The sequence below is a fragment of the Gorilla gorilla genome, chromosome 3, assembly GCF_029281585.2.
Source record: "Gorilla gorilla gorilla isolate KB3781 chromosome 3, NHGRI_mGorGor1-v2.1_pri, whole genome shotgun sequence".
Lineage (NCBI taxonomy): Eukaryota > Metazoa > Chordata > Mammalia > Primates > Hominidae > Gorilla > Gorilla gorilla.
The window spans coordinates 21,176,897-21,189,507 of record NC_073227.2 but is presented as its reverse complement, the minus strand read 5'-3'; the positions used below and the strand labels follow the sequence as shown (position 1 = coordinate 21,189,507).

Below are 12,611 nucleotides of genomic sequence, written 5' to 3'. Positions count from 1 at the left end.
ATATATATATATATATATATATATATATATAGACCAATGGAACAGAACAGAGGCCTCAGAAATAACAGCACACATCTATAACCATATGATCTTTGACAAACCTGACAAAAATAAACAATGGGGAAATGATTCCCTATTTAATAAACTGTGTTGGGAAAACTGGCTAGCCATATGCAGAAAACTGAAACTGGACCCCTTGCTTACACCTTATACGAAAATGAACTCAAGATGAATTAAAGACTTAAATGTAAGACCTAAAACCATAAAAACCCTAGAAGAAAACCTAGGCAATACCATTCATGACATAGGCATGGGCAAAGACTTCATGACTAAAACACCAAAAGCAATAGTAACAAAAGCAAAAATTGACAAATGGGATCTAATTAAACTAAAGAGCTTCTGCACAGCAGAAGAAACGATCATCAGCATGAACAGGCAACCTACAGAATGGGAGAAAATTTTTGCAATCTGTCCATCTGACAAAGGGCTAATATCCAGAATCTACAAAAAACGTAAACAAATTTACAAAAAAAAAACAACCCCATCAAAAAGTGGGCAAAGGATATGAACAGACACTTCTCGAAGACATTTATGCAGCCAACAAGCTTATGAAATCTTTATACACCATGGAATACTATGCAGCCATAAAAAAGGATGAGTTCATGTCCTTTGCAGGGACATGGATGAAGCTGGAAACCATCATTCTCAGCAAACTAACACAGGAATAGGAAACCAAACACCTCATGTTCTCACTCATAAGTGGGAGTTGAATAATGAGAACATATTGACACCGGGAGGAGAACATCACACACCAGGTCCTGTCAGGGGGTTGGGGCAAGGGGAGGGTAGCATTAGGAAAAATACCTAATGCATGCAGGGCTTAAAACCTAGCTAATGGGTTGATGGATGCAGCAAACCACTGTGGCACATGTATATCTATGTAATAAACATGCACATTCTGCACATATATCCCAGAACTTAAAGTATTAAAAAAAAAACTGAGATAAGAATGTCTTTTGTATGCTAACAAGATAACTCATGGTGGGAGGCCCTAGACAGCTTTGGATGGGGATTGATTGCCAGGAAAATCAACCATGTGATTAGATGGTTAGGACTTTCAGCCCTACTCCCCAAATGAGGGACTGGAGATTGAGTTTAATCAACAATAGTAATGATTTAATCAATCCTACCCACTTTAATGAAACCTTTATGAAAACAACAGAGTTCAAGGGCTTTCTGGTTATTGATATACTGGGAGGGTAACTCTCCCTGATTCTGCAGGGACAGATGTTCTTGCACTCAGAACCCTTCTGAACCATGACTCCTGTGCCTCTTTATCTTAGCTGTTCATGTGTGTCCTTCAAAATAAATGGTAATAGTAAGTATAGAACTTTTCTGAATTGTGTAAGTTGTTCTAGAGAATGGTAAAACTTGAGGGTGCATTGCAGACACTCACAAATTTGTAGTTGATTGAGCAGAAGTGTGGGTAACCTGGGGACATCACTTGCACCTGGCTCTGAAGTAGGGACAGTCTTGTGAGACCGAGTCCTTAACGTGTGGGGTCTGTGCTAACTTTGGGTAGTTAGTGTCAGAATTAAATTTGATGATACAATACCCAACTGGTGTGGGAGAATTGAATTGGTTGGAGCTGCGAAAAGAAAACACAGTTATATAGAGCCAAAAGTTAGCCTGAGCTCTTCTCTTAATATTCTGTGGAACTAACACACTAGGAGCCTTAACTTTTCCCTAAAACATCTATCCATTTTCCCCAAAAGCAAAGGTCATCTTATTTGGTGTCAGTGGTAGGCAGAATAATGGTCTCCCAAAGATGGCTGCTTTCTAATCTCTTGTGAATATGTCATGTTGCATGGGGCAAGGTGGAAATTAAGGGTGCAGACAGAATTGAGATTGCTAATCTGCTGACCTTGAGATAGGGAGATTTTCCTGGGGTATCCTGGTGGGACCAATATAATCACAAGTATCCCTACATGTGAAAAAGAGGTAGGAAAGTGAGTGTTGATGCCTGTATTAGTCTGTAGATATACCTGAGACTAGGCAAGTTACAAAAGAAAGAGGTTTAATGGGCTTACAGTTTCATGTGGCTGGGGAAGCCTCACAATCATGGTGAAAGGAAAGGAGGAGCAAGTCATGTCTTACATGGATGGCAGTAGGGGAAGAGAGAGCCTGTGCAGTGAAACTCCCATTTTTAAAACCATCAGATCTCATGAGACTTATTCATATCGCGAGAACATCATGGGAAAGTTCCACACCCATGATTCAGTTATCTCCCACTGGTTCCCTCCCATAACACATAGGAATTATGGGAGCTACAAAATGAGATTTGGATGGAGACACAGAGCCAAACCATGTCAATGCCCAAGAGAAATTTGAAATTGTTACACTGTTGGCTTTGAAGATTTAAGAAGGGACCATGAGGCAAGAAATGAGGGTGGTTTCTGGAAGCTGAGAAAAATTAGAAAACTGACATTCCCTTAAAGTTTCCAGAAGAAACACATACTTGTTGATACTTTAACTTTAGTTTATTGAGGCTTATTTCAGACTTACGATCTCCAAAACTGTAAAATACATTCTTGTAGTTTTAAGGCCCTAAGTTCATGGTAATTTGTTATAGCAGTAGAAAACTAATAGAGTCTTCAATCAGTGTTTCACCCAGTTGAGTATTTGCTATGTATTTTTTAAAAATCTCCTTTCTTGGATGCTATGCTCCCATGTCTTTCTGTTTTCTTGCCTCATTTCTGATTCATCCTTCTTTGTCTTCGAAATTTCTTTCTCATAACCTGTAAAAGTTGAAGAATTTCATGATTGGGATAGAGACACTTTTGTATCTTTCTATGTCCTCTTCCTAGTTGATTTCACTGGTACTCTTGGTTTTAAGTATAATCTTCATGTGCTGGTAACTCCGGAAGTTTCTTTTTAGTTGAGCCCTCAATACATGTACATTTATGGAATTGTGTATCCAATTTCTTACTTGATATCCTCACTTGGGTGTTTCACAGTTCTCCTACATTTGACATTTGGATATTGGACTTATGATTTTCTTTTGAATCTTTTGGTTCCTGCTTCAGTTAGTGTCTCACTTCATTTAGTGTTGCTCTAAAGGAATGCCTGAGGCTGAGTAATTTATAAGAAAAAGGAGGTTTATTTGGCTTATGGTTCTGCAGACTGTACAAGAAGCATGGCACCTGCATCTGTTTCTGGTGAGGCCTCTGTTTGCACTGATGGCAGAAGTTGAAGGGGAGCCTTTGTGTGCAGATATAACATTGTGGGGGAGGAAGCAAGAGAGCAAACAGGGAGATTACAGGCTCTTTTTAACAACCAGCTATTGTAGGAACTAATAGAGCAATAATTCATTCATTAATGTAAGGATGGCATCAAGCCATTCATTTGAAATTTGCCCCAGTGGCCCACACATCTCCCACTGGGCCCGCCTCCCAACACTGCTACACTGGGGATTAAATTTCAACATGATATTTGGAATGACCAGTTATCCAAACCACAGAAGTCAGCTATGGCCATGGTAAGGCTGCATGATAAACTGCCCCCAAATTTAGTAACAGTACACATTTATTCTGACATGCACAGGTCTGTAGAGGTTGAGTCATTGTGATTCCAGATATAGACTAATAGTCGAACTCACCTGTCCCCCAGAAAGTTTTCTTTTCCCAGGAAATGCCTTTGCCAATTACGTTGTTGCTCAAGCCAGAAATGAGGGTATTGAACTTCATTTGTCCTTCTCTCTCCGTCTTTGCATCCATTTGCTCTGTAAGTCCTTTATATTTGCCTCCAAAATAGATCTCAAATCTGCCTACTTATCCTGCTGTCTCCACTTTACCACTATATCCAAGCTACTGTAATATTTTCTTCTGGAGTACAGTTATCTTTACTCATTCTTTTTTCATCAGTAAATATTTATTGATAGAATGTCTTTTCAGTGCCACATAGAGTACTTTTCTTATTGATCCTAAGTAAGGCTTTGCCTTTATTCACCATCAGAACTTGCTAATTTCTTGGGACATCTTTGTTTTAAGAACCACAGAGATATTTTGAATAAAACTGGTGCAACTCTTTGCCTTCATGGAGCTTATAATCTAGGGAGGGGAGCAAAATATTTTACCTGTGTTTCTTGTTTCCTCTTTTGCCTTCCACCATTCTATCTACCTCACTGAAGCCAGAGTAATTTTAATAGTGAGAGAAGAGTGTTGCTTAGATTCTTTAATGGCTTCATATTGGGGGTGAATCAATATCCAGATTCCTTTTTGGGGCCTACCAAGCCCCATGTGATCTCTGCTCAAGCAGCTCTTACCTGATCTCAGTCCCTTTCCATCTCATGTACTGTGCCCCAGCTACAATGAGCTCCTTTTCAATTTCTAGACTCCATCAAGCTCCCATGTAGCCTAGAGGGTAGCACATGCTAGTTTCCAGCTTAGAATACTCTGTTCCTGGATCTTTGCAGATCTCTGCTTAAAGATTATCTTTTTGGTGGCTTTTCTAATGACCTTAATTAAGACTCAGACTTCTCGTTTCTTAGAGTGCTTTGTTCACTAACCTTACAGTGCATGTCTGTGTGTGTGTGTGTATATATATATATATGTATTTACCTATTTAGTGTGTTTCTGCCAGCTATATTCTGCATGGGGTCTATGCTTGTTTTACTCACCCCTGTATACTTAATTCCTAGTACAGTGTCTGGCATAAAGCAGGCACACAAAGCATGCTTGTAGATTAAATATACTCAGGAATGGTGGTGTTTCAGGTATTGGTGCAAAGTAGAGTGGGGAGATGTAAATATCATGGAGCTGGGCCTAAAGTCCTAGTGGTGCCGTCTTAGCAACCCTCAGACCACGGAATGCAGGCTTACTAGTAAGCTTGTCCTCATTAAAAGAAATTATTTTGTAATTAGGCAAAAATAGGGTTGGGCAGGGTGAATGACTTGTTTAGGGTAATACAGGAAAATCGCTGTGGAGCTGGGTGAGAGCCAGCAGCCCAGGCCCATCCGCTGGAGGCTAGGTCCTCACATGTAGTTCCCATTATAGGCCCCACGGGATAACTCAGCGTCCCAACCCCGCTGTGACCCACTCACCTACGAGGGGGGCCGAAAGCGGAAGGCTCACACCAGGCTTGAGGGTTTCCAGGCCACTTTGCTTATGACCTGGCTTATGGTTCCTGCTTCTCTTCTTTAATGCTCCTTGAGCTCCTGACCTTAAATCAAACTCTCGGGCTTTTCTTCTGCTCAGAATGAGCTGGTGACTTTTAATTGTATTTTTCCACTCGAGGTCTTTGAAATCTGCATTGCTTTGCATTTGTGGGTTTAACGTGACCTTTAATGTTCTCTTGGCAGATTTCTGTTATTGGAAGGGATGGGATTTTTGATTTGTTAGAAAGAATGGAGTCTAAGCTTTGGACTTCAGACCCTTAAGCTTTCTGTTTAAAACGAAGGGATGACTAATAACTATTTAGTATGTAATGATGGCTTAGCAGTATTTGCCACTGATTTAGGTTCTCTGGCTCCGTTGCCTAGAATATTTTTCTGACTTAAACGTTTCTCAGTTCTTTAGCCAGCAGCTGTCCACATTTTTTTAAATCCCCAAACCTCCAGAAATTATGATTTCACATTTCTAATAGGCTCCTTTCACTTTTCAATCAAAAAGCCCTCTTGTACCTTGTAGTATGTGTCCCAAAGTGAATTTAATACAAATCACAAGTGGAGAACACAAACAAAGGATAAAGCCTAAATCTTCCCTAATGGGGCCCACATCCAGCACCACTATCCTTTACTCTTGGCTATGCCTGAAGTAGGTGTGTGGAAGAAATAAGCGGTAAGCACAGAGAAAAAAAAAAAACACAAGAAGCAGCAGCTCTCAATGGAGTAGGAATGTGTGATTAAATCTTCCTCACCTTCATCAGTTGCTGGAGTCTCTTTCCCAGTGAGAGAGGAGAGAAGCCCACATCAGAACTCAAAGGTAATTATTCCCTTAGGATATTATTTCAAATTAATGCCTTAGAATAGCAATTATTTGTTATTGAGACATCCAGGAAATATGAATTGATTTGTGGGTGTAAAGACAAGAGAGATAGTCCCTGGTCTCAGTGGCACATGGATGTGTGTGTGTATGATTTTAAGTTTATAGTATGAAAAGGCAGGCAGTAGTGAAGAAAACACTGGAGGTTCAGAATCCTGAGGTTATAATAATAGTAATCACAACAATAAATAATTCCATAATATGGGCCATGCACAGTGAGGTTTCCGTGTGATAGAAACTATGCTAATTGCTTTATAACACTTAATTCTCTTTACAAGCAGAAGAGGTAGGCACTTCCAGGACCTCTATAACACAGCTATGAAAATGAAAATCAGCAATATTTTTCATTTGCTCATGGCCTCAAAGCCCAAAATTGATAGATTTTAATCCAGATCTTTCTGAATTTCCATTCTATGCTTTTAACCACAATATTGTTAGAAAATCTGGAGGGGTAGAGGTTGGGATTTCCAATGACTGTTCTGACTTCATAACTCTATGACTTGGTAAGATATAGAACTCTATCAGTGGAGACCCTGAGAGATGACACAGGTTTTGGGCATCAGGTCTGTGAGGTGGGGAAAGTAGAGCTCTGAGCTTGGGGTTAGACGGCTGTGGTTTTGGTCCTGACTCTACTTTGTGGCTGTAAGACCTTGATTTCTTCTTCTTTAAAGTGATAGTTGTCACACCAACTTTGACTACTCTTGAGCAATGGGGAAATGGGAAAATGAGCTAATGGGTATGAAAATATTTTGAAAGTGTATTGAGTTTGCAGTTGTAAGGAAAGACCATTATTACACTCACATAAGACACTGTTAGATGTGGCTTCTGGTTCCACGGACAAATAAAATTATAAAGTAATCACAGCTGCCATCCGTTGACTGCATATTGTGTGTCAGGAAATTGACCTGGTATTCAATGTTTTAATTTAATCTTGGAAGGCAATTCTTCAAGCTATATATCATTACACCCATTATAGAGAAACACACAAGCTCACTGAGGCCAAGTAACTAGGCTATTAGAATGAGGCAGTAGATAAGTTGGGATTCAAACTCAGTTTAGCCTGATTAACAGTCACTGATCTACTATGTGGCTTTTCTTGGCCAGATTAGTTTTATCTTCTTTTTTAAGTTTCCTTTTTTGGTTGGTCAAGTTACTTTTAAAGGTACACTGAATGATAAAACTGGAAGCTATCTTAGAGATTGTTAATCTGTCAAAACACCTACTAAAATTTCTTAAAAAGCAAATTCAAAGGCCAATGCTTGCCTTTAGTGTATAACCCACGGATCTTCTGGTTTCAAGTAGTAGAATCCCAATAGAAACTGGCTTTACTAGAAATGAAGAAGTCATTTCAGGCCTGGCTGAATCAGAGGACTCAGTCTGTATCATCAGAGTTCATGACTTCCTTTGTGTTGGCTTGTTTTCATGTTCCATGTGATGGCTCCTAGCAGTTCTAGGTTTACATCATCCTTGTTATGGGTAGTACCAGGAGAAGTCTCTCTCAAACCTAGAGCTAATTCTTACAAGCCTCAGATGGATCATGCCCCCATCACTGAGCCAGTCAGTATATTCAGAGGAAAGACCATGTGGTTGGTTGGGGCTTGACTCCCCTATCCACTCCAAAACGATGTGTACCACGTGTAGGGGAGAAATTCTTCCCAAAAGAAAAGTTGGACTGATGTTTCTGGAGGAAGTGGGTGTGAATGGTGGATGAACAAAAACAACAGATGTTCCTCCATGCCTATGAAGGTACAAATTTATGTGAGGATGTCATTCAAGTTACTTCCTTGCTTGGCCTCCATCTTGTAATTTCCTCTTGACATCTCAGAGGTAGATTCCATGGCTCTTATGTTGGCATAGTGCTTGCTACCTGATGCCTCCTTACTCACACACAGTATAGTACCTGCAAATGTTGATATGCCAAGCATAGGAAAGATTCCTGTAGATGAACTAGTGGGAAGACAAGCCAGACATGGTAGAGTAGGAGAAACATTAAGCATCATATATTCCTTGCTGGTATTGTTGAACAATGACAATTACTGATATAGGTGACATAGAAATTGAGGAAGAGTGAAGATGCTCTTTCTGTTCAGACTACTGAATATCTCCAGGTAAAAAGCACTGATACTATTTTCTCTGTTAGAAATCCTTATCCAAGTGAAGCTTTAGAGATATTAAGTTGGAAGAGCTCTATAGAGAGACCTAGCTTAACTCACTGTCTGGATTTTTGACCAAACTGAGTGATATGGTTTGGCTGTGTCCCCACCCTAATCTCATCTTGAATTGTAACTCCCACAATTTCCACATGTCATGGGAGGAACCTGGTGGGAGGTAATTGAATCATGGGGTCAGGTCTTTCCTGTGCTGTTCTCCTGATAGTGAATAAGTCTTATGAGATCTGATGGTTTTTAAAATTGAAGTTTCCCTGCACAAGCTCTCTCTCTTTGCCTGCCGCCATCCACATAAGATGTGACTTGCTCCTGGCTTTCTTCCATGATTGTGAGGCCTCCCCAGCCACGTGGAACTGTAAAACCATTAAACCTTTTTCCTGTATAAATTACCCAGTCTTGGGTATGTCTTTATTAGCAGCATGAAAACGGACTAATACACTGATACTGAGTGAACTCAAGTGGCTTCCCTAACATCACACGACTAGTGAAAAACACAGCTCAGCCAAGAACCAAAAGCTCTTGACTTGATACTCACTGAAGGATGACTGGCTAATGCTGGTCCTCTGTAGCACATCATATATGAATAAGTGAGAAGCTGTACCCAGCAAGGATAGCAGTGTCCACTGAGGACTCACATGTTCTTTCTTTCTTAGCCTTGAATGTTCTCATAAACATTTCAGTGTTGAAGAAATGGTTACAGACCCAGACCTCAATGTTTGTGCTGCTGTTCTGCCTTAGATTAAGTTAAATATTGTTTGTAGATGATACAGATAAATTGGCTCAACTGTGAGCCTGTCTAGATGGTTAAAAGGATGCTGTTTATTTCTCTAAGGAGGTTGCCCAGCTGGGTAAGAGGGCTGTTGGATTATTGCCTTATTTTACCCACAGCCTTCCTATTCATTTCAGGAATTCGCTTCAGAGAATGCACTTAACTAGTCTGCCTGGTTGTCATCTGTCATGCTTCTATTGGATTCAAGTGCCCCAATTCCAATGACTTTGTCATCTTCCTCCCTCCTCACCACTGCCCACCAGTGCCAAGGATGGTGCCAGCAATCTGTGGCTGTTCCATCAACGGAAACTAAATTTAGTATATATAAAAGTATGATTGATTAATTAGAAAATTAGAAGCGATTCTCAGGCTTCAAGTGTCTGAAAGTGTAATAGATGAGTGACAGGGAACAGTTGGTCCCTGTGTTCATTCAGGCAAAGAAAACAATAAAAAGAGATTTATATAAAGCCAGTTGGAATGTGGATCAGCCATTAGGAAGGATGTACTGGCAATGATTATGAAACTCGTTGAAAAACTTTTGGTTGCTTTAAGGAGACTAGATTTAAGAACCTGCTCTGCCTGTATTAGCAGTATAGCATTTGGAAAAATCACTGACTACTTCGTCTTCTCCTCTGCAGAGTGGTTTGAGATGGAAACTAAACTCATGAGGTTGTTACAGCAATCAAAATCAGATGATGTATGAAGACTCCCATCCAGGGTTCATACCCAGTAGTTGCTTTATGCGTTAGCTCCTGTCTTTTTCTTTCCTTTTTAAATGTTAATATTTAACACTTTTTATTCAAATAAAATAGGCATTTAAATAAGAAAGTAATAGATTATGAAGGCTTGGAAGAAGGCAGTATAAATGAAGAGGGCGACAATGATAAGGATTGAAAAACACTAAGAAAGTTGGGTTGACCAGATTTGGGGTGTGAAGGAATGTGGAAGTTAAGGGAGAAGAAATGTCAGTGTCATTCCTAAAGATGGTGCACTGGCTGGAGGGATGGTGTGTGACACTATCCAGATGGACTGACAAAGTAATAATCATACAGTCAAAGGAAGAATCTACCTTCTCATGCATGATATCAAATCATCTTAGAGTCACTTTTGCATACTGAGGAGCCTAAACCAGAAGTGAAAAGGTTTTATTCCCCACCCCCCAACCCCTCAACCCAAATGCAGTGATGCTCTACTGCAGTGATTTCCACTCCTGGCTGTGATTCTTCAATGTACAGCTTCTGGGCTCTGCCCCCAGAGATTCTGATTCAGTGGTCTTGTGTGTGTTCGTGGCATCTGCATTTATACACAAGGTGATAGGAGTGCACAGCCAGGATGGAAGAATAGAAACAGGAGATACAGAGTTCACTGTCAATGTTCTATCAACCCAAGCCATGTTTTCAAAGCCTATTCCCTATAAAACGCCCTAGGGTATTCTAAGAAGGTAAGTTCTGCTAATTTGCACCTGTCTTTTTGATTACTGTGTGGCTGAGTTAAACCACTTTTCATTTTCTCTTTCCCCAGTCTCTGGGCCTGGATTCCCTTGGTCCTTCTGGGTTAGAGCATCACTGGTGGGGAGGATAGGAGATTGATCATTCATCAATTTCTTTAGGACTGGCACAGAAGCTAGGGGCATCTCTTTTGGCCATCTCCATACCCGAGAGCAAGTGAACACCCATAATTACACTTTTATTAAAGCTCTTAAAAATTTCTGTTCTGTTCACAAAATAGGTATTATTGTGCCTATTTTATGGATGAGAAAACTGAGCCTGAGAGAGTTCAGTAGCTGTCCCAAGGTAATCCAACAATGAAATGGGAGGCCATATTTACATCTGAGCTTCCTTCCTTCCTCCCTTCTCCTTCATTTCCCTTCACTTCCCTTCCCTTGCTTCTCTTCCTTTCCTCTTCTTGCCACACCATCCATCTGCTTCTTGCACCACATTAGAAGATTTCTGAAGACAGGGCTTATATATTCAGTTATATTTTTTTTCATAACTACACCATACTTTGCACATAGTAGATATTTATCAAATGTATAGTAAATAAGGAAATAACTCATTTTCTTTTCTTAATGATCACAATGAATATGTACTAACTAAAGTGAAAATCCCAGGAGCACAAGGATGTTCTCATATCCTTCTTGGTTTTACCAGTGTGTGTACTTGAAAAATTGTACAATTAATATCAAATGTTCAGAAATACTTGTGAGATGAGTATAAAAAGAATATCTGGCACAAAAAACCAGACATCAGGTCCTATTCCCCCATTAAAGCCTTACTCCAATGAGCTATTGGCTTAATGCAAACACGAAGTGGGGTCTGGGATCCATGCCTGCCTGAGTGCTGGCAATTGCCAAGACTCTCATGGTTTCCTTTTGTGCGCTGAAGCTATCAGAAATTGTAGTTATAGAAGTCATCCCCTGTTCAAAGGCTGTCTGCATCACAGCCAAGTATTGCTCTCTCCTGAATCTATTCTGGCTACACAAAGTCTTGCTCTGGCCTCAGAGTGCATGCTTGGTGCCTACAAGGAAAAGGGTGGACCATGACAGGAGACTGAATCTTGCTCTCTGCCCAGGGCACAGCATGGAGCTTATGACCTGGACTTAGCTAAAGCCCATGTCAGCCTGAGTGGCGTCATTGTGGGTACAGACCTTGAGTTACCACTTTCATAGCCATACCAATCCCAGCTCATTGTGCAAAGGTTGCTTGTGAAAAATAATTCAATATTAAGCACATGGGTCTATCTCAATTGCAGTTCTACCAATCTTCGTCAGGCACTTTCATCAATAAAATGTGACCCAACTATGATCTTAAAAACACTTTAGGCATTAACACTCTTTTAGAATGGATCTAGCCCTTGAGATTTTCTTAGGTGGGCTCCATCTTTCTCATTAGCTTTCGTCATGTATAATATATGTGCAAATGCCTTTGCCATAGTCTACCAAGAATTATTCAGGTCCCTTATCTTAGATCCTAAAGACTATGAGTTATAAATGGACAAAGGAGTACAACAATATATTGCAAAATGATGGATTTCTATTATCATTAGTATTTTGATAAAATAGATAATATTTTGTTTATGTGTTTATGTGTGTATGTATGTATTTATTTCTTTTTAGAGGTGATGTCTTGCTACACTGTCCAGGCTGGACTTCAACTTCTGGGCTCAAGCATTTCTCCTGCCTTAGCTTCCTGAGCAGCTAGTACTACAGGCATGAGCAACCATGCCCAGGTAAGGTATGTAATACTAAATATGTATTTCAAGAGCAAATATTGAATGTGCACTCTGGGATTATATTATTTGGGATTGAATCCTCAGTCTGCCATGTATTAGCTTAGTATTAGCTTAGTATTTCTCAACCTCAGCAGGACTGACATTTTAGGCCACTTAGTTCTATGTTGAAGGGGAGAGGGGCCTGTCTTACACACGGTAGGATATATGGTAGGATCCTGGGTTTCTACCTTCTAAATGAGAATAGCACCTGCCCAGTTACAACAATTCACAATGCCTTCAGACATTACTAAATAACTCCTGGCTTGGAGTGGGGTGGGGGTAGCAGGTGAAAAGGGTACGATTGCCCAGATTAGAGAGCCACTGCATGAGGTGATGACCTTGGGAAGGTTTAGATCCTTCTGG

At 40.2% G+C, this 12,611-nt stretch overlaps 1 long non-coding RNA gene across 1 annotated transcript in view; it reads left to right on the top strand.

Annotated features, from left to right (window-relative positions):
• The window catches only part of LOC134758297 (uncharacterized), a 494,525-nt gene that overhangs the window by 358,638 nt on the left and 123,276 nt on the right, over positions 1-12,611 (top strand). Inside the window, exon 2 of the long non-coding RNA XR_010133331.1 lies at positions 12,094-12,206. This is a non-coding gene — a long non-coding RNA (uncharacterized lncRNA). The remainder of the gene's footprint in view (positions 1-12,093; positions 12,207-12,611) is intronic.